The 21,654-nt window shown below is 44.7% G+C and overlaps 1 protein-coding gene across 1 annotated transcript in view; it reads left to right on the forward strand.

The window, feature by feature from the left end:
• Positions 1 to 21,654, forward strand: part of MGLL (monoglyceride lipase) — a 276,564-nt gene that overhangs the window by 149,908 nt on the left and 105,002 nt on the right. The gene's annotated exons all lie outside the window — the stretch shown is intronic.

Here is a 21,654-nt window from a genome sequence, read left to right on the forward strand (position 1 = left end):
TTCACAATGTTGATTCTTCCAATCCAAGAACATGGTATATCTCTCCATCTATTTGTATCATCTTTAATTTCTTTCATCAGTGTCTTATAATTTTCTGCATACAGGTCTTTTGTCTCCTTAGGTAAGTTTACTCCTAGATATTTTATTCTTTTTGTTGCAGTGGTAAATGGGAGTGTTTTCTTGATTTCACTTTCAGATTTTTCATCATTAGTGTATAGGAATGCCAGAGATTTCTGTGCATTAATTTTGTATCCTGCAACTTTACCAAATTCATTGATTAGCTCTAGTAGTTTTCTGGTAGCATCTTTAGGATTCTCTATGTATAGTGTCATGTCATCTGCAAACAGTGACTTGTTTACTTCGTCTTTTCCGATTTGGATTCCTTTTATTTCCTTTTCTTCTCTGATTGCTATGGCTAAAACTTCCAAAACTATATTGAATAAGAGTGGTGAGAGTGGGCAGCCTTGTCTTGTTCCTGATATTAGTGGAAATGCTTTCAGTTTTTCACCATTGAGGATGATGTTGGCTGTGGGTTTGTCATATATGGCCTTTATTATGTTGAGGAAAGTTCCCTCTATGCCTACTTTCTGCAGGGTTTTTATCATAAATGGGTGTTGAATTTTGTCAAAAGCTTTCTCTGCATCTATTGAGATGATCATATAGTTTTTCTCCTTCAATTTGTTAATATGGTTTATGACAGTGATTTGCATATATTGAAGAATCCTTGCATTCCTGGAATAAACCCCACTTGATCATGGTGTATGATCCTTTTAATGTGCTGTTGGATTCTGTTTGCTAGTATTTTGTTGAGGATTTTTGCATCTATGTTCATCAGTGATATTGGCCTGTAGTTTTCTTTCTTTGTGACATCCTTGTGTGGTTTTGGTATCAGGGTGATGGTGGCCTCGTAGAATGAGTTTGGGAGTGTTCCTCCCCCTGCTATATTTTGGAAGAGTTTGAGTAGGATAGGTCTTAGCTCTTCTCTAAATGTTGGATAGAATTTGCCTGTGAAGCCATCTGGTCCTGGGCTTTTGTTTGTTGGAAGATTTTTAATCACAGTCTCAATTTCAGTGCTTGTGATTGGTGTGTTCACATTTTCTATTTCTTCCTGATTCAGTCTTGGCAGGTTGTGCATTTCTAAGAATTTGTCCATTTCTTCCAGGTTGTCCATTTTATTGGCATAGAGTTGCTTGTAGTAGTCTCTTAGGATGCTTTGTGTTTCTGCAGTGTCCGTTGTAACTTCTCCTTTTTCATTTCTAATTTTATTTTTATTTATTTTTAAAATAAATTTATTTTATTTTTATTTTTGGCTGCGTTGGGTCTTTGTTGCTGTGTGCTGGCTTTCTGTAGTTGTGGTGAGCGGGGGCTACTCTTCGTTGCAGTGCGCGGGCTTCTCATCACGGTGGCTTCTCTTGTTGCGGAGCACGGACTCTAGGTGCACAGGCTTCAGTTGTTGTGGCAGGCGGGCTCAGTAGTTGTGGCTCACAGACCCTACAGCGCCTGCTCAGTAGTTGCAGTGCACGGGCTTAGTTGCTCCATGGCATGTGGGATCTTCCCAGACCAGGGCTTGAACCTGTGTCCCCTGCATTGGCAGGCGGATTCTTAACCTCTGCACCACCAGAGAAACCTCGCTAATTTTATTGATTTGAGTCCTCTCTCTCTTTTAATTGATGAGACTGGCTAAAGGTTTATCAATTATGTTTATCTTCTCAAGGAACCAACTTTTAGTTTTATTGATCTTTGCTGTTGTTTTCTTTGTTTCTGTTCCATTTATTTCTGCTCTGATCTTTATGATTTCTTTCCTTCTACTAACTTTGGGTTTTGTTTGTTCTTCTTTCTCTAGTTCCTTTAGGTATACAGTTAGATTGCTTATTTGAGATTTTTCTTGTTTCTTGAGGTAGGATTGTATTGCTGTAAACTTCTGTCTTAGAAATGCGTTTGCTGCATCCCACAGATTTTGGATTGTCATGTTTTCGTTGTCATTTGTCTTTAGGTATTTTTTGAATCCCGCTTTGATTTCTTCAGTGATATGCTGGTTATTTAGTAACATATTGTTTAGTTTCTATGTGTGTTTTTTACGTTTCTTTCCCTGTAATTTATTTCTAATTTCAGAGTGTTGTGGTCGGCAAAGATGCTTGATATGATTTCAATTTTCTTAAATTTACCAAGGCTTGATTTGTAGCCCAAGATGTGATCTATCCTGGATAATGTTCCATGTGCACTTGAGAAGAAAGTGTAATCTGCTGATTTCAGATGGAATGTCCTATAAATATCAATTAAATCTTTCTGGTCTGTTGTGTCATTTAAAGCTTGTGTTTCCTTATAAATTTTCTGTCTGGATGATCTGTCCATTGGTGTAAGTAAGGTGTTAAAGTGCCCCACTATTAGTGAGTTACTGTCAATTTCCATTTTTTTTTAATAATTGTATTTATTTTGGCTGCGTTTTTTTGGATCTTTGTTGCTGTGTGCAGGCTTTCTCTAGTTGAGGCTGACAGGGGCTACTCTTCCTTTGGGTGTGCAGGCTTCTCATTTCATTGGCTTCTCTCGTTGCAGAGCACAGGCTCTAGGTGTGTGAGCGTCAGTAGTTGTGGCACACAGGCCCAGTTGCTCCGCGGCATGTGGGATCTTCCCAGACCAGGGATCGAACCCATGTCCCGTGCATTGGAAGGAGGATTCTTAACCACTGTGCCACAAGAGAAGTCCATCGATTTCCTCTTTTATAGCTGTTAACAGTTGCCTTATGTATTGAGGTGCTCCTAGGTTGGGTGCATATATATTTAAAATTGTTATATCTTCTTGGATTGATCCCTTGATGATTATGTAGTGTCCTTCCTTGTCTCTTGTAACAGTCTTTATTTTAAAGTCTATTTTATCTGATATGAGTATTGCTACTCCAGCTTTCTTTTGATTCCCATTTGCATGGAGTATCTTTTTCCATCCCCTCACTTTCAGTCTGTATGTGTCTCTAGGTCTGAAGTTGGTGTCTTGTAGACAGTGTATATATGGGTCTTGTTTTTGTACCCGTTCAGTGAGCCTGTGTCTTTTGGTTGGAGCATTTAATCCATTCACATTTAAGGTAATTATTGATACGTATGTTCCTGTTACCATTTTCTTAATTGTTTTGGGTTTGTTTTTGTAGGCCCTTTTCTTCTCTTGTGTTTCCCACCTAGAGAAGTTCCTTTAGCAGTTGTAGAGGTGGTTTGGTAGTGCTTAATTCACTTAGCTTTTGCTTGTCTGCAAAGCTTTTGATTTCTCCAGCGAATCTGAATGAGATCCTTGCCAGGTAGAGTACTCTTGGTTTTAGGTTCTTCCTTTTCATCACTTGAAATATATCGTGCCACTCCCTTCTGGCTTGTAGAGTTTCTGCTGAGAAATCAGCTGTTAACCTTATGGAAATTCCCTCATATGTTATTTGTCATTTCCCCCTTGTTGCTTTTAATAATTTTTCTTTGTGTTTAATTTTTGTCAGTTTGATTACTGTGTGTCTTGGTGTGTTTCTCCTTGGGTTTATCCTGCCTGGGACTTTCTGCACTTCCTGGTCTTGGGTGGCTGTTTCCTTTCCCATGTTAGGGAAGTTTTCAACTATAATCTCTTCATATATTTTCTAGGGTTCTTTCTCTGTCTCTTCTCCTTCGGGGACCCCTATAATGCGAATGTTGGTGCGTTTAATGTTGCCCCAGAGGTCTCTTAGGCTGTCTTCATTTCTTTTCATTCTTTTTTCTTTGTTCTGTTCCGCAGTAGTGAATTCCACCATTGTATCTTCCAGGTCACTTATCCCTTCTTCTGCCTCAGTTATTCTGCTATTGATTCCTTCTAGTGTAGTTTTCATTTCAGTTATTGTATTGTTCATCTCTGTTTGTTTGTTCTTTAATGCTTCTAGGTCTTTGTTCAACATTTCTTGCATCTTCTCGATCTCTGCCTCCATTCTTTTTCCGAGGTCCTGGATCATCTTCGCTATCATTATTCTGAACTCTTCTTCTGGAAGGTTGCCTATCTCCACTTCATTTAGTTGTTTTTCTGGGGTTTTATCTTGTTCCTTCATCTGGTACAGAGTCCTCTGCCTTTTCATCTTGTCTATCTTTCTGTGAATGTGGTTTTCGTTCCACAGGCTGCAGAATTGTAGTTCTTCTTGCTTCTGCTGTCTGCCCTCTGGTGGATGAGGCTATCTAAGAGGCTTGTTCAAGCTTCCTGATGGGAGGGACTGGTGGTGGGTAGAGCTGGCTGTTGCTCTGGTGGGCAGAGCTCAGTAAAACTTTAATCCACTTGTTTGCTGGTGGGTGGGGCTGAGTTCCCTCCCAGTTGGTTGTTTGGCCTGAGGCGATGCAGCACTGGAGCCTGCAGGCCCTTTGGTGGGGCTAATGGCGGACCCTGGGAGGGCTCCCGCCAAGGAGTACTTCACAGAATTTCTGCTGCCAGTGTCTTTGTCCCTGCAGTGAGCCACAGCTGCCCCCTGCCTCTGCAGGAGACCCTCCAACACTAGCAGATAGGTCTGGTTCAGTCTTCCCTGGGGTCACTGCTCCTTCCCCTGGGTCCTGATGTACACACTACTTTGTGTGTGCCCTCCAAGAGTGGAGTCTCTGTTTCCCCCAGTCCTGTCAGAGTCCTGCAATCAAATCCCACTAGCCTTCAAAGTCTGATTCTCTGGTAAATCCTCCTCCCATTGCCTGATCCCTAGCTTGGGAAGCCTGACGTGGGGCTCAGAACCTTCACTTCAGTGGGTGGACTTCTGTGGTATAATCGTTCTCCAGTTTGTGAGTCACCTACCCAGTGGTTATGGGATTTGATTTTATGGTGATTGTGCCCTTCCTACCGTCTCATTGTGGCTTCTCCTTTGTCTTTGGATGTGGGGTATCTTTTTTGGTGAGTTCCAGTGTCTTCCTGTCGATGATTGTTCAGCAGTTAGTTGATTCTGGTGCTCTCGCAAGAGGGAGTGAGCGCACGTCCTTCTACTCCGCCATCTTGAACCAATCTTCTCAGTGTTTCCTTTTATAGTGAGACACCACTTGTGAATAGCACACCCATCCCTCCTGCAGAAATTCATTGAGCATCAATGTAGTAGTACATAATTCATAAGCCAGGGACTGATTACATATCGCCCAAAAGCCTGCATTACAGTTTGCCAGGTCTCCTTTGCTGAGCCACCCTACACGTGGGCTCCCTGCCCTGGTGCTGCGGTGACTGCAGAATGTTAAATCAATGCCCTTGTTCCTTGTTTCTGGCTCCTTTCAGCTCAGAGCCAGCGATCTGGGCGGCAGTGCTAGCAGTTTCCAGAAGGTGCTGGGGCATGCTCAGAGCATTTTCCTGCCCTGGAGCGCTGCAGAGTTCAGGGCTTTTCAGGCAAGCGAGTTCTATTCCAGTGGGTGTCATGTTTTGCTTTTCTTTCATTCTGTGCCAAATATCATAGCAACACTAGCAACTCTGCAGGTGCGTTTTGTACTACTTTTGTACTGATGCTAATACTGGTATTAAAATGATTTTTTCTTCTCTAGAAATGTGATTTTTAGCATTTTCTAGGTTTCAGCATGCAATGTATGTGACAAGTCTTGGAGCTGTCCCGCATTAGTGGCACTCAGCTGGGACTAAATGCTCCTTTACACAGTGGCCTCTGTGTTCTCAAATCTAGCCTGGGTTTTATTTCTGCAGAGATTTATCTTAGATATCCTTAACTTGTAAAAGTCCTAGAATTATACTCAAACAGTTCCACTGCCCAACTTTATCCGCCAAGCTGTGGATGTTAAAATTGAATTGAGAACATGGATTCCAGTCTCTGAGTGTGCAGTACCAAAGCGCGTAGAATACATATGTATGTATGTGCTTGTGTGCTCATTTCCTGTCTCCTTCAGACAGAATATAAGCTCCAGGAAGCGACCTTGTCTGTTCTATTCTGGCTGTGTCCCCAGCACTGGCATATAGGAAGTGCTCAGCAATTCTGCAGAGTGACTTTGAGTGGCTGGCGTCTCTCCGCACGTAGATGTCTTTGCTGCCTCAGCAGCTGCTCCGAGTGGGGGGCGCCTGCCTGGGGCCGGGACGCAGAGGCTGGTTCTCAGTGCTTGCCCCTCCTGTCCTCACTGCTGACCCCTCCTTTCCTGCTCAGGCATCTGGCACCTTTCTGACCCCCTGGCCTTCGCTGTCTCGGCTGCTACCCCACACTGCTCCCTACGATGAGATTGTTTGTTTGTTTTTCTTTCCCTTTCTTCCACCTGTCCTTTCAGGGTAATTAGATTAATTTATCCATAAAATGGGCTCTTCAAAATGCAGTAACTATTTTGGAAAAGAATTAAGGTTATTTCCAAACACATTTTAAGATCTAACCAAGAAGGGAGCAGATCAGGACAGGGGCTTAGTTAAGCAGACAAGGAAGGGTGTTGGCATCCTATGTAATGATGTCATCAGGGGGCAAGGAATTGTGAGAGAGTGAGGACAGAGGGAGAGAATGCAATGGACACAGGGTCCCGCTAACAAGTGACTGAAGCCTGAACTGTGCACCAGGTGCTCTCCTAGACGCCGGGACAAGACAAAGTCTGTATTCTCACAGGATGTTCATCCTAGATCACTGCTGTCCAGTGGAAACAGGACGAAAATCACAAATGCAAGCCACATGTGGAAGTTAAACTTGTCTAGTAGGCACATTGACAGAGTAAAAAGACGTAAATGAAATTGATTTCAGTATTAAACTGTGGGTAACCCAATATATTGAGTTAATCCAAAATTCATTGTTTCAGCATGTAATCAATATAAAAATCACTGGTGAGAGCCTTTACCTTCTCTCTTTATGCTAAGTCTTCAAAATCCAGTGTGTGTTTCACACTTGCAGCACTCCTCAGCTCAGACCCGCCGAACCCCAAGTGTTGCTAGAGGTTACCGTGCTGGACGGTGTGTCCTAGACAGTAAACAAGTAACGACAGAAAGATGTACTAAGTATTAATGCATTTATAAATACTATAATTTTAGTATTGAGTCTGTGACCTATTATGAAGTACTCAGAATAGTGAGGGTGTTGTGAAGGAAACAGAAGGAAGGAGGTCGGCGATAGAGGATCAGGGGCTACTTGGTTGGGAGAGGGCGGGGGGCCTGTCTGGAGCTGACACCCGAGCAGAGCCTGAGAGAGTGAGGGACAGTCCTGCTAATAAGGTTGGACAGCACAGGGCTTCCGGGGTGGAGGACCCACAGGAACAAAGGCCCTGAGTCAGGACCAGTGGGTGCGTTCAAAGTGGCGGGTGTGGAGGGGGCAACAGAAGGGTTAGATTGGGGGGGGGTGCTCAGAGCTGTCGGGGTAGGGCCGGACCCATGGAACCTTGCAGGCCAGGCAAGGAGCTTGTTTCTGGAGGATGTGAATCCGTGCTCCTGTTTCCTGGGTGCTCCCAGCTCTTCCATGTCAAAGGATGCTGTCTTAGGCCTTAACCCTTAAATGCAGCCGTGTGTGTGTCTTCTGTCAGTTTCCCTGAGGGTTTCTTTGTACAGCACCTGCCATGAATCCTCTGTGATTGGACATGGGGACACCTTGTCTGGGGTTTGAGAGCGTCACATGCCAACGCACCTGCTTAAAGGCATTTTCTCCCTGCAGGTGTCTCAAGTCACCATCATGCCCGCTGAATGTATCTATTCCACACGTATCACGATCATGCTTTAAAAGGGTTATAAATGTGCCTCAGCCTTTCTCTAGGATCAGATGTTTGGAGAGGTTTTCCTCTCCCTTAACAGAGGAAGGCAGCTCTTTTCTGTGCTGCTGACCAGCTCAAGTCCCTGCACTCTGAACACACACTGGTGTTTGCAGTGCTGCCTAAGGGCAGAGCCTCCCCTCCGCCACCACCACGCCCCCCGCCCCTGCCCCCGGCTGTGCATCTGTGGCTCTGAGGCTGCAGCGCGCATCCCTGCAAGGCTGACTTTCTGCTGCAGCCCCTTCCGCTCTCCCTGTGGACCCCTCAGTATTTACAGATGTGTTCTCCCTTTCCCAGCCCCTTCCCTTGCAGCGCCCTTCCGCACCAGCCCCAGAAGCTCTGAGCTTGCCTGCTGGCCTCTGGGGTTGGGAGGCCAGGGTGCTGTTGTCACTTCCTCTGCTGAGCAGGTTCTGACCCGTGCTCAGGAGGCCGCCAAGTCATGCTTGTCACTCTCGGGAAGTGATTTAAGATCTTAACTGGGCCACGCGCTCCCCCATCTGGGTTCCTGTTACAACAGGTGGGGGGCTGCTGGCGATGTGAAAACAACTTCTTTTGACCTCAAAAAAGAAACTCTAAATGTTACCACCCCTGTAATAGTTTTGCCTGACCGGTGGCTCCCTTCCGACCCAGGCTGCCCTGTCCCTGATCTGACCTAGCGGTGCTCCTTCACCACTGCGCCGGGTAGGGGCTGCCGTGATGCCGCCGACTGTTCTGGGTTAATCTCTAAATCAGCTCAGGAGAGTTTTAACTTAGAGAACCACACGTTGTTTTCAGCATTTTTGAACTTGATCCTCGTGGTCGCTTCAGGTGCAAGGGTGTCTGGGAAATGTCTGGTGGTTGCTGTGAGCTGGCAGTCTGCACAAATGTGGGTATAAAACGTCCTGTGCATCACAGCTGCACAGTGGGTGAGCCAGGTGGTCTGAAAACCGAAACAAGTGTATTGTCTCGTCGATTAGTGAATACGGTGTTCAATACAGTTCTTGGTGAAAATGAAAAATCTTTTATTTTTACTTAAAACCGAACGAATTTTTTTTTGCCAACCCAATACTTGTTTTCAGAGGGACACTCTGCCTTTTCAGTTACTTTGCCAAAGCGTTGAAATCCCAGCACCTGAGAGTCAGGAGGGACATGAGAGTCCTGGCTTTCTGGTGGTTTCTTTTGTTTACATCTAGATCTCTGACCCCTTTGTAATTTGTTCTTATGTGTGGTGTGAGCTGCAGATCTGGTATCTTTTTTCAAACAACTAATCAGTTTCTTTGTTAAAAAGTCCTTCTTTGCCCCAATGACTTGAGATGCCACCTTTATCAAATGCCAAATTCCTACATGTGCCTGGCTCTCTTTTTGGACTTTCTGTTCTTTTCCACGGATCCTTCAGTCATTTGTGCGCTGATACCACACTGTCTGAAAAGCTTGCTTCAGCATCTGGTCAGGCGTTCTTGCCTGTCAGGCATTCTTGCCTATCAGGCATTAAATTTGGTTCTTGCGTTTTTAAGGTTAAGAGCTTTCGTATCAATTGTCTAACTTCACAAAGAAGCTTGTTGCTATTTTTATTGGGATTGTTTAAACTTCATAAATTAATTTAAGGAAAACTTAATTTTACGATGATGCCATTCTAAGAACAAGGAATGTCTTTTCATTTGTTCACATCTATTTTCCGTGTCTTTCGAAGGTGTTTAATGTAGGTTTTGCATGTTTCTTAAGTTTATTCCTAAATATCTTATCTTCTTTGTTGTTATTATAAAAGGGATTTTATCTTCCTAATGTCCTCTGAGATATATATTTAAGGCTGTTGATTTCTGTGTGCTAATTTTATCTTTTGTGCATTTGCTTTATTGCAGACTAGTGGTTATAATAAAATGAGTTCTATTCCACATTATTGGTTCGTAATTAGAAATACATGAACAAAACAGATAACCATCTCACCAAGTCTTCTATGGCTAAACAATTAAACTGTCCATGTGCTAATTTTAGAGCCTGCCTTACAGTTTTGTTTTGTTTTGTTAAAAAAAGTCAGCATTTTTCAACCTAAGAGCCACCTAAGGAACATTTTCAAGTAGAGATGCTGAGGTGCCCTCCCCCGTCCGAGGTTGCAGAGAATGTTAGGAAAGGAGGGGAGTTCAGGTGGCACTCTGCTCCCTTGGTCAGAACCCACTGATTAAGACCCAGAACGTGAGGAGCTCAGATCCACGAGTCAGAGAGAGTGGGGCTGGGCCGAGTAATGGGTTCACCCGCTGCGTGAGTGATTGCATTTCCCCAGGAGAAGGAGGGAAGAACTACGTCTCAGCAGTGGGAATCGGGGCATCCACATGCAAGATGCAGAGACAGTTTGCATGAAAAGGACAGCAGGCCCAGAGGCTGGGCAGAACTGAGCAGCAGCCGGGAGCCCAGGGCTCCCGAGGGTCGGAGAAGTGGGTACCTCGGAGTGAGCCCCAAAGGGGACGATGACAGTGACTGTAGACCCCCATGGTTACTTAGTTATTTATCTACAGGTTTGTGTTTGAACTTCAGGTGCAGAGGGCTGGGCCGAGAGTACCTCTCATTTCATGCTACTTACCACGCTTGGTTGTTTCTTCTTGCATTTTATTTACATTTTTCTTCTTTACTTATTATTTTATTGTTTGCTCTTTGTTTATTATTTTTATTACTTCTTTCTCTCATTTATCATTTTCTGTATCTCTGCATCCCTCTCCCGATTCTCCTTCCAAGCAAATACAACTTTTCTATTCTGAATATGTAGCTCATGATTGCAAACTATGTTTGGGGTGCCTGTGTTTTTAAGTACATATAAATGGAAGTGGGTTATAGATTTCTGTTTTTCACTTTGTTTACTAAGTGCTCTGCAGGCGCTTCTGTTACTTTGGGTGTGTCTGGCCATTGCTTTGAACTCTGCATAACCTTCTGTGATTGGTCCACTGCCCCAGCAATGGCGCTCAGGGAGCATGGACGGCTGCCCACAAAGGGTTGTGCTGCCCCCTCTGGAGCTGTGTGAGAATGGGACTGGGAGGTGCTGGCCGGGGGTGCGAGGCTGTCCACTCCCACCAGCCGGGTGCAGCTCTCCTGCAGCCCCTTCCTGAGCCCAGCCTTCTCTCGTTGCCAGGCTGACACAGGCTTGTACAGAGTGATGTGTCGATGTTATTTAGTTGTGCATTTCTCTGATTACTGATGATTTTGAGCATCTCTTTGATACACTTGTTAGCTTTTTGGTATTCTGTTTCTGTAAATCCCCTATTTATATTCTCTGCCCACTTTTTCCCTCTTAGGTCAGTTGACTTTTTCTTGTTGATTTTCAAGAGTTCCTTGTGCCTTTTATAAATTAATCCCTAATTTGTCTTTGGTAAATATCTCCACCTTGTCCTTGTCTTGCCCTGTTTGTCCTTGGTGTCCTTTGTCGAAAGGAAATCCTTAATTTTGATGTAATCAAATTCTTTTTTTTTTGTCTTATGGTTTGTATTTTTTAAATTTGCTTTAAGATGCCTTCCCTACACCTAGGGTAACAAAGACATTCTCTGGTATTTTCTTTTAAAGTCTGTCTCTCACTGTTGGGTCTGTAACTCGTGTGGTATTAGGTAGAAATTCAGCTTTATTTTCCAGTACTATTTACTAAACCCTCTGCCACCTCTAGTTCTTGCTCTGTTGTGGAGAGAAATTGGTGATTCAACTACATTCATGTCAGGGTTGAAAATATAATTGTACTCAGTGTCCCTTAATTGAAGCCACTCATTCTGCTCTTTTGGTTCTTCTTAATGAATCCCTTTGTTTTAAAAGCTTCAAGCCCTTTTAGATGTTGCGAGGTTAACAACTGGATCCTGGTAGACTAGGGTTGCCAGATTCAGCAATTAAAAATACAGGATGCAAAACAGTTCCATTTGAATTTCAGATACACAATGAGTAAAAAGAGGAATTCTACTAAAAATTTAAAAATATTACGTGGGGGACTTCCCTGGTGGTGCAGTGGTTAAGAATCCGCCTGCCAATGCAGGGGACACGGGTTGGAGCGCTGGTCTGGGAAGATCCCATTTTCCGCGGATCAACTAAGCCCGTGTGCCACAACTACTGAGGCTGCTCATCTGTAAAATGGGGCTAATGATAAGAGCTCCTCCTTCCTAAGGTTGTGGTGAGTGTTACATAGGCCTGTAGACACAAAATATCAACCCGGAGCCTAAGTAGTGGGTGTCATCAGGTATTACCATCCCTATACGTGACTTAATTTCCATCCCCTGGGTGATGAGGTCCTGGGGACTCAGGAGAAACACAAGATTATTTGCATGGTGTCTCCACAAAGTCTCCTGCAGGTGAAGAGGCTAGTCTTCTAGGCTCTGCATTTTATTTTATTTTATTGGCCGAACCACACAACTTGCGGGATCTTAGTTCCCTGACCAGGGATTGAACCCACGCCCTCGGCAGTGAAAGCGCGGCGTCCTAACCACTGGACCGCCAGGGAATTCCCTAGGATCTGCATTTTAGTCCTTCAAAAAAATAAGTGAATAAAGTTCAACTAAATGCAGAGTTGGCTATCTCCATTTGCCATTAGACAGTCTTATTAAGGGACAGGAATCCTAGGAATATGTCTGTATCTGTGTTTTGGAGATTGTTTGGTGCCACAGACTAAATGTTTGTGTCCCCCACACCACCACCACGCCCAAATTTGTATGTTGCAATCTGTCTCCCAACGTGATGGTATTAGAAGCTGGGGCCAGGGACTTCCCTGGCTGTCCAGTGGTTAGGGCTCTGTGCTTCTACTGCAGGGCCCATGTGCCACAACTACTGAAGCCTGCACGCCTAGAGCCCATGCTCCACAGCAAGAGAAGCCACCTCAGTGAGAAGCCCGCACACTGCAACGAAGAGTAGCCCCCGCTCGCCGCAACTAGAGAAAGCCTGCGCTCAGCAACAAAGACCCAATGCAGCCATAAATAAATAAATAAATAGGGGAAAAAACCAGGTCTTTGATTGCAAGCAACAGAAATCAAATCTGGCTGACTTAAGCCAAAAGGGCCTTTATTGGAGCCCTGTTGGATCCACTTACAGGATGCACCAGAGCCTGGAAGCTTGGAAACCACAGATCAGGGCCCACGACGTGCACCAGGCATCCTGCAGCAGGAACCAACTCCTCCCCACCCCCCAGCTACCATGCCCAGAAAGCATAGGTGTGAGTGAGCTCTGCCTGTACCTTCCATCCCATGTCACTCTGTGCAAGGGTCTGGGAGCCTCCAGTGGCCTTCCTTGGGCCCTGGGCCAACCCATCTGGAGGGAGGCACACACTTTGATTGACAGTGGCCCCAAGAATTTACACAGTGGTGGAGAATTCCTTAAAAGGAAATATAACTGTTGTTGGAAAAGAGAAAGTGTTGTTTGGTGGTCAAAAAACAAATTATAGAGAAAACAAGTGTCCACAGAGACCTCTTGTGGATTTGAAGGAAATGAGCGGGGGAAGGTCTGACACTGCCTGTGACAGCATGTGGGTGAGGGACCCCACGCATCATAATCCCTGGTTTCCAATTGCTTTTCATACCTGAAACACTAAGAATCCACTGGGAATGAAAGCAGATGATGTAAATTGTACCCAAGAGGCAAAAGGAGCAGCATGGGCCCTTGTTCTGTACTTGACCGCCAACTTGCTGTGCAACCTTGGGCAAGTCACCTCACCCCTCTGGTCTCAGTTGTTTCATCTACAAAATGGTGGCTTTAGAATGGATGATGTCTAGGACAGCTTTCAGAGGTAAAATCCTTCCTCAAGCTCACCAGTTTTGCTTGACGTACAGGGAAGTGTACATTTAACATTGTATATGGTCCACGATTGCCTAAGACACAGGTTCTCAGGCGTGTGGTATTTACAAAGGCAATTTGGAGGGGAGTGTTGATGCTGTGTTACAAATAATAATAATAATAAAAGAATATAGCTCACACGTAAAGCATTTACTGTATGCCCAACATTGTTCTCAGCATTCTAATGTGTCAGTTCATTTAGTCCTCACAGCCATTCTGTGAAGCAAGTAATATTACCACATTCCTTTTACTGATGAGGACACTGAGGCACAGAGAGGCTAAGTAACTTGCTCAAGGGCACAGAGCCTGAAAGTCCAAGAGCTGATTAAGACCCCAGGGTCCATGCGCATAACAAGCCTCTCTGACCAAAATCAACCAGATGAAAACAGACGAGAAAATATGCTGTTGTTTAGAGATGCTGTGCACTGTGCCTCCCCCCAAACTGCCTCGAGTGTCTGGAAATGTCCATACATCTGCAGCGCCGTCTGCAGTTACTCAACCGTCACTGGACTTTCCCTGCCTGAGCGTAACCACGACCTCATTTGCCTTCAGAGACCAACCTTCAGCACTAGGGGAGTGGCATCTATTTCAAGTGAAGTTGAAAAGACATTTTTTAAATAAAAATAGATGTGTGTTACCCACCACTGTTACTTGCTAGCGGAGTCCGTTTTACTTGTACTTAGAGTGACCCTGACGGAATATTTTTCGGTGTGTATAACTTTAACTGCTCCATTAACCAGATTAGTCAGTGGAAGCATTTCTCCTTTACTGCTGAGTGCAAATCTCATTACAGTGACTGGGCCCGGTTACTAATTGCTGACATTGCGGACTTGCCAAACGCATTTAAAGGGGGTGGCATGTGGGTGGGAACCTGCATTTTCATCTTTGTGGATCTGACTGGACTTAATGGCCTTTCCCAGTAGGCCTGGCCCTGGTGCTTAAATATATAGCAAAAATAGCCCTCCTCAGATGACTTTCTGAGAATGACCTGGCCCTGGTGCTTAAATACATAGCAAAAATAGCCCTCCACAGATGACTTTCTGAGAATGACCTTGGAGACCCTCTGTGCCGACCGTTATTCTGACCCACAGGAGGCTGAAGCCTAGCAGCAAGGTCTCGGGCTGGCGTGGAAGGAGCCTGAACCAGGACGCACTGTCGGCAGGTAGAGGCAGAGCGCCTCCACCCCGGGGCTCCTCCCTGGGCGTCCCTGACTCACTCACGGCCACACCACTGACATTGTAGCTTCGCCGTGTCTGTGGACCACGTGCTCTGTATTTACTTCACTGTCTTTCTTTACATTAACTGGTGTTAAACTTCATTTATTTTAAAGGTTTCTTTAAATAGAAAATGAACTCTTGCCACAAATTTAAGGTAACCCTACAAATAAATGAATGAAGACAAAGCCAAGTGGTTAACTTCTAGGGACGCGTGGTTGCCTTTATCAGAAAGGGAGATGAGTGAGCCTTTACGGATGCATAAAAACCTAACGAAGAGTTTTCCTCAGAAAGATGCAGGCACTGAAGGGGATTTTCCCATGATGCAGCTGAGTGGCACTTAACCCCTGCCTGTGAGCACCTGCATCCATCCTCCCCAGAAACCTCGGCCCACATGGCAGTCTGTAGGAGAGGAAAGGACATGGGGTGCGGACAGATGGGGTTCAGGGGCTGCTTCTGCCTCCCAACATGTGGGCCGTGGCCAAGGAAAGGCAGTGCAGTTTCCTCAGCTGTCAAATTCCCCCTTTTAATTGAAGCCCCTGTTTTGATTCCAGTGGATGTAACTGCTGTGGGAACCACACTAAAAGGATTAAAATTCCACTGTTTTGTCTTTCCTGCACAACTCTCAGTGGTCAAGGAAAGCCAGGGATGTGCCTTGAGCGCCATGCCACCCTGCTGGTGTAACCACCCTCAGTGACGCTGACAGCCGTGTCCTCGGAAAGAGTCAGTGGAGGCTGAGTCACCTCAGGAGTTTTTCTGCGCCCACATGCGTCTTAGGACTTCCACGTGCATTTGACACCCAGCAGCCCTTTCTCAACCATGGCCGTTAGTGGCCCCAAGTCTCCTATGCAGGAAGAATTGATGAAGAAGGAACTTAAGACTTTATGGGAAAAGTAAAGAAGGGGGGCCAAGGCAGAAGTGATGTTAGGAAATTTTTAAACACATTTCAGTAAGACAGAACCACAGAATCAGTACACCCTGTCATAGCAGCCCTAGGATTTTTTTTTTAATGACCTTTTCAGTTACAGCTTTGGGTACATCCTATAACCTGTTCGTTGTCATCTGTAAATTCTTTTTTGTAGATAGTGTATACACTACAGTGTTCCCTTTTCCTTCCTCCATCCAAATTTAAAGTGATTTTAAAAAACGTTTACACTTGGAACTGTTGAATCCCACCTCCCAGGTCCGGCAGTGATGCCGGAGAAAGGAACCTGTGAGTGTGGAAGAAGGCACATGTAATGGGGGACCTGCTGTGTCACGAGTCACCCCAGGACTTAGGGCTTCAAACAGCCGCCACCTATTCAGCTTATGATTCTGGGGGCTGGACTCAGCCAGTGGCGGTGGATGTTGGTCCCGGCCAGGCTCCCTCAGGCACTGTGGGCAGCAGCAGGTGAGCAGGGCACAGCTGCTTCTGGACAGGCTGCTTGTGAGCTGCGGAGCCTCTGTTTTCTCCACGTGTTCATCCTCCCTGCGCCTCGATAGTGGCCCCAGCGAGCTGTCCAGGCGGGTTGACACAGCAGAGGGAAGGGAGAGGAAGCATGGCAGGCCTCTTGCAGTGGCTTGGAACAGGCTTAGAATGAGCACAGCATCATTTCCACCACATTCTACTGGCCAGAGCAAGTCGTGGAGCCAGTCCAGATTCAAGGCAGGGGATCTGGACTCCATCTCTCCATGGGAAGAGCTGCACAGTCACAAATGCAGATGGCGTGGGGAGTGAGTGGCCCTTCGCAGGGGCTGTTGATGCAACAAACCTCGACACCTGCTGAGCAGCAGCCTCACGGGCCCTGTCCTCACCGCCCACGCCCAGCAGCTGGCTCTGCCTCTTTAAGGAGCCACTAGAAATTCAGTTACTCTCACTGGCGTTTGGTGCCCTTGCATCTTAGTTCCTCCCTTCTTCCTCCTAGATGTTTCCGACATTTCCCACTCTCCTCAGACCTCAGAGTGGGTCTGGAAGGTCACTCGAGCACCTGCAGGGCGGTTACCCCTGGGGACAGGAGTGGGAAGGAGACTCACCATTCACTGATTACTTTTTGGTTCTCGCTGGCATTTTTCACACAGGCACATAAATATATGTACCTTAACTTAGAAATCGTGAGGTTTTATTGTACCGGGCGCTGTGCTAAGTACTTGACCTGCGCTGTTCTATTCAGGCCTGTGAACTAGAAAGTAATTGTAATTATCCTCACTTTGTGGAGGCACAAAGAGGGTAAACCACCTGCCCAAGATCATGTCGCTGAAGTCAGCACAGCTGGGCTCTGCATCCAGGCTGTCTGGCCCCCAAACCCATCGACTTCACCACTGTGCTCTTCTGCCCCTTCTTCACAGAAAATATCCTGAGATGGTTGTCTCCACTCGCTGCCTCACTCCCTTTCACTCACTTCATAATGCAGTTCGGGCTGTCTTCTGCTCTGATGAACCATGAACTGGGTTATCTCCAAGGTCACATGTGACCTCCCTGTCATCAAATCTATTGTGCATACCTCAGTCCTCTTGATTGATTTCTGGACAGTAGTATTAGACTCTGTTGGTCCTTTTTTCTTACCATATGCTGTACCTTTGGATTCTGAGATCACACCCTCCAGATCATCTTCCTCTGTCTCCATCACCTTTGCAAACTCCCCTCCCCTCCCCCCTCCCCTCCCCTCCCCCTCCCCTCCCCTCCCCTCCCCCTCCCCTCCCCTCCCCCTCCCCTCCCCTCCCCTCCCCCCTCCCCTCCCCTCCCCCTCCCCTCCCCTCCCCTCCCCTCCCCTCCCCTCCCCTCCCCTCCCCTCCCCTCCCCTCCCCTCCTCCTCCCCTCCCCCTCCCCTCCCCTCCCCTCCCCTCCCCCTCCCCTCCCCTCCCCTCCCCTCCCCTCCCCTCCCCCTCCCCTCCCCTCCCCCTCCTGCACATTTCCTGGACAAGTTACTCCATTCTCATGACCTCAATTACCAATTATTTCCAAATGTCTGAGTCTCATTCTGCACCTGCCCATCAGGCCTCTCCTTGGATGTCCCAGAGAACTCAAAGTGTCTAGAATTACATGTCACCCCACCATCAACACCTACTCCCCCTCCTTTATGTTCCAACCCAGTAAAATAGACCAGAAACCTTAGGATTGGAGTTTTGGGAGGTGGGCATGGCAGAGGGGCTGGCAGATGGGCACATACATGCACCACCTGAAATAAAAACCCCAAGAGTTGGGTTCAAAGGCAGAATGGAGGTGACAGAGGAAAGAATTAGTGAACTGGAGGATAGGACACTAGAAATTACCCACTCTGGACAACAGAGAGGAAACAGACTGGAAAAAAGTGAGCAGACCCTCAGGGACCTATGGAAATATAATGAAAGATCTAACATTTGTATCATCAGAGTCCCAAAGAGAGAGGAGAAAAGATGGCGGGGCTGAAAAAGGAACAGAAGAAATAATGGCTGAAAATGTCCCAGATTTGGCAAGAGACATAAAGCTATGAATCCAAGAAGGTGAACAAACCTCAGATGGTACATACTCTAAGAGAGCCATGCTAAGACACAGCATCATCAAACTTCTGAGAACTGGAGTCAAAGAAGAATCTTGAAAGCAGCAAGAGAGAAAGGACATGTTGCCTGTAAGAGAAAAACAATTTGAATGACAGTGGATATCTCTTCAGATTCCATGAGGCCATAAGAGAGTGGCAAAACCTGTTTCAAGTCCTGAAAGAAAAGAACTATTAACCAGAATCCTATATCCAGCAAACATATCCTTCAGGAATGAAGGGGAAATCAAGACATTCTCAAATGAAGGAAAATAAAGAGAATTTTTTTCCAGCAGACCTATCCTCAAAAAATGGCTAAAGTAAGTTCTCTAAACAGAAAGAAAATGATAAATTGATCCTTGGAATACCAGGAAGGAAAAAAAGAACATGGTGAGGAAAAATACATGGAAATAAAATAGGTTTTACTTTTCCTCTCGAGTTTTCTAAATTATATCTGATGGTCAAAGCAAAAATTATAACACAGTCTGATCTGTTTCTCAGAGTACATAGAGGAAATATTTGACAAATGTAGTATAAATGGGGGAGAGTGAAGGGACGTAAGGAGATGTTAGGTTTTTATAGTTCGCTAGAACTGGTAAATATCAGTGAACATGATATATGTGTACATATATGTATATATATGTAATATACATGCAATATATGCTCTCTCTATGTATTTGCAGTACTAGAGCAACCACTAAAAGTCTATACAAAGAAATACACTCAAACACAGTACAGATAAATAAAAATGTATAGAATTATAAAACGATCCTGTTCCAGTAACCCACAGGAAGGCAAGAAAAATAAAACAGAAAAAGGAAAAAGAGAAATAACAGAAAACAAATAAAATGGTGGACTTAAGCCCTAACTTAACAGTCGTTACAGTAAATGTTCTAAATATACCAATTAAAAGACAGAGGTTGGCAGAATTAATTTTTTTTAAATGAACCAACTATATGTTGCCTACAAGAAACTCCAAATATGATGATAGTCCATGTGGAAAATCCCAAGGAAGCTACAAAAACAAACAACAACAACAAACACCCTCCTACTAAGTGAGTTCAGCAAGGTCAGAGGATACAAGATGAACCTACAAAAATCAGTTGTCTTTCCATGCACTGGAAGTGAATACATGGAAACCGAGATTAAAAATACATGACATATACAATTATTTGAAAAAAGAAAGATGTAAATGTGACAAAAGATGTATAAAACGTGTATACTAAAAACTATACGACACCGAGGGAACTCAAAGAAGACCTGAATAAATGGAGTGACATACCAAGAAGAATCAACATAGTAACAATGTCATCAGCATAATTGATGTGCATGTTTAACACAATTCCTATCAAAATCTTACCAAGACTTTTTACAGATATAGACAAGATTATTCTAAAATTTATATTGAAAGGTGAAGGAACTAGAATAGCTAAAAAATGTATAAAATAAGCATAAAGTGGGAGGAACCAGTTTATCCAATTTTAAGATTTCTTAGATTGCTACAATAATGAAGACAGTGAGGTCCTGATGAAGAAATAGACACATAGATCAAAACAGAATGGAGAATCCAGAAACAGATCGAACAAGTTGGGCAGAGTGATTTTTGACAAAGTTGTGAAACAGTTCAGTGGGGGGCAGGGGAAGCCTTTTCAGCAAACTGGAGCAATTGGACATCAACAGACAAAAAACACAAAAAACAAAACTGATCTAAGTCTCACACCTTATACAACAGTTAACTTAGACTAGATCAGAGGCTGAAATGTAAAATATAAAGAGAAAAACATAGGAGAAAATCTTCAGATGTAGTACGAGGTAAAGGGTTCTGAGACTTGACACCAAAAGCAAACTCTGTAAGGTGAAAAACTGATAAATTGTATCATAAAAATTAAAAACTTCTGCTTTGCAAAAGACCACATTAACAAGATGAAAAGACAAGCTACAAATGGGAAAAAATATTTGCAAATCATATCCAACAGATGATTAATATCTAAAATATAGAACTCTCAGGACTCAACAGTAAAAACTAAAACAAATAGAAACTAAAAAAAAATCCAATTAGAAAATGGTCAAAAGCCATGAAGAGGCATCCAGTAAATTAGATATACAGATGGCAAATAAGTACATAAATGATACTCAACATGAGCCATTAGACAAATGAAAATTACAGTCGCAGTGAGATACCACCATATATCTAACAGAATGGCTAAACAAAAACAGAGAAACAGTGAACGGTAAATGCGGACAAGTTGATGAGAAACTGGATCTCTCATACATTTCTGGTGGGAATATGAAATGGGACAACCACTCTGAAATACGTTTTGGCAATCTCTTAAAAAACTAAGCATGCAGTTTCCATAGGGCCCAGCAATTGTACTCCAGGGCATTTATCCCAGAGACATGCAAAACCTGCAGATGAATGTTCACAGAAGTTTTATTCGTAGTAGCCAGACACTGAAAACAATCCAGACGTCCTTCACCTGGTGAACTGTTAAACCATGTGTCACGTCCATACCATGGGATACTACATGATAACCTGGAAATGCTGAAAGGGAAAAGCGAATCCTAAAAGGCTACACACTGTGCAATTCAATTTATAAAACTTCTTAAATTATAAAAGTTTAGAGATGGAGAACATCTTAGTGGTTACCACGGGGTGTGGGGAGAGTGGGGATGGGAGAGCAGAGGGTGTAACTAGAAGAGGGCAACATGAGGGATCTTTGTGGGGTTGGAAGGTTATGTCAACATCCATATCCCAGTTGTGACATGGCCCTGTAGTTTTGCAAGATGTTATCTCTGGATTAAAGGGTACACAGTATCTCTCTGTATTATTTCTGAATTGAATCTACGTTTATATAATTGAATAATCGAGCCTACAATTTTCTCAAAATAAAAAGTTTAATTAAAAAAAAAAGCCATATACGGAACAGCACAATCCCACTCTCCTAACTCCCAGTGTGGGTGCCGACCAACCCCCGTGCTCTCGTTTACGTTGGTAACCAAACTAGGAGAGACTCTTCAAGCTCTTAACCATCACTTCCACTGGGGTTCTGCTGAAAACTGTCCCCCAAACTTTCACAGTGTGTATTCAAAATCATGAGACTCTGGAGCTGGGAAAATGTGAAACAACTGCATACAGGGGACTTGGTGGGCTTTGGGTCCCCCACAATGTCCATTGGACCCCAATGGCCACTCCTTGAATAAATTCTAATCCAGGTGCTTGCAGTGTGACAGCCTCCGCCTCCCGGCTCTCTGCTCTGAGATGGCTGCTCCAGACTTGGCGTGCCTGGGTCCCGTCACTTAGCCACCCCTCTCCGCAGCGCTTACACCCAAGCGGCTTCTCAACGGCTTCTCTCGTGGTATTTCTTAATTTGGAGCACAGGCCTTAAGCAGCCTGGGCCCCCCCCTCAAGACGTGTGACCCTGAGATGGGAGTTTCTGGAGGACAGTGGTTCTTTTCAACACTGCTATGGTGTAAGGTTGTTTGTGAAAGAAGGAAGGACGCAAAGGCCTTCCGAGGTCAGTGTGAGCA

This window comes from Pseudorca crassidens, chromosome 10 (genome assembly GCF_039906515.1).
Source record: "Pseudorca crassidens isolate mPseCra1 chromosome 10, mPseCra1.hap1, whole genome shotgun sequence".
NCBI classification, from domain to species: domain Eukaryota; kingdom Metazoa; phylum Chordata; class Mammalia; order Artiodactyla; family Delphinidae; genus Pseudorca; species Pseudorca crassidens.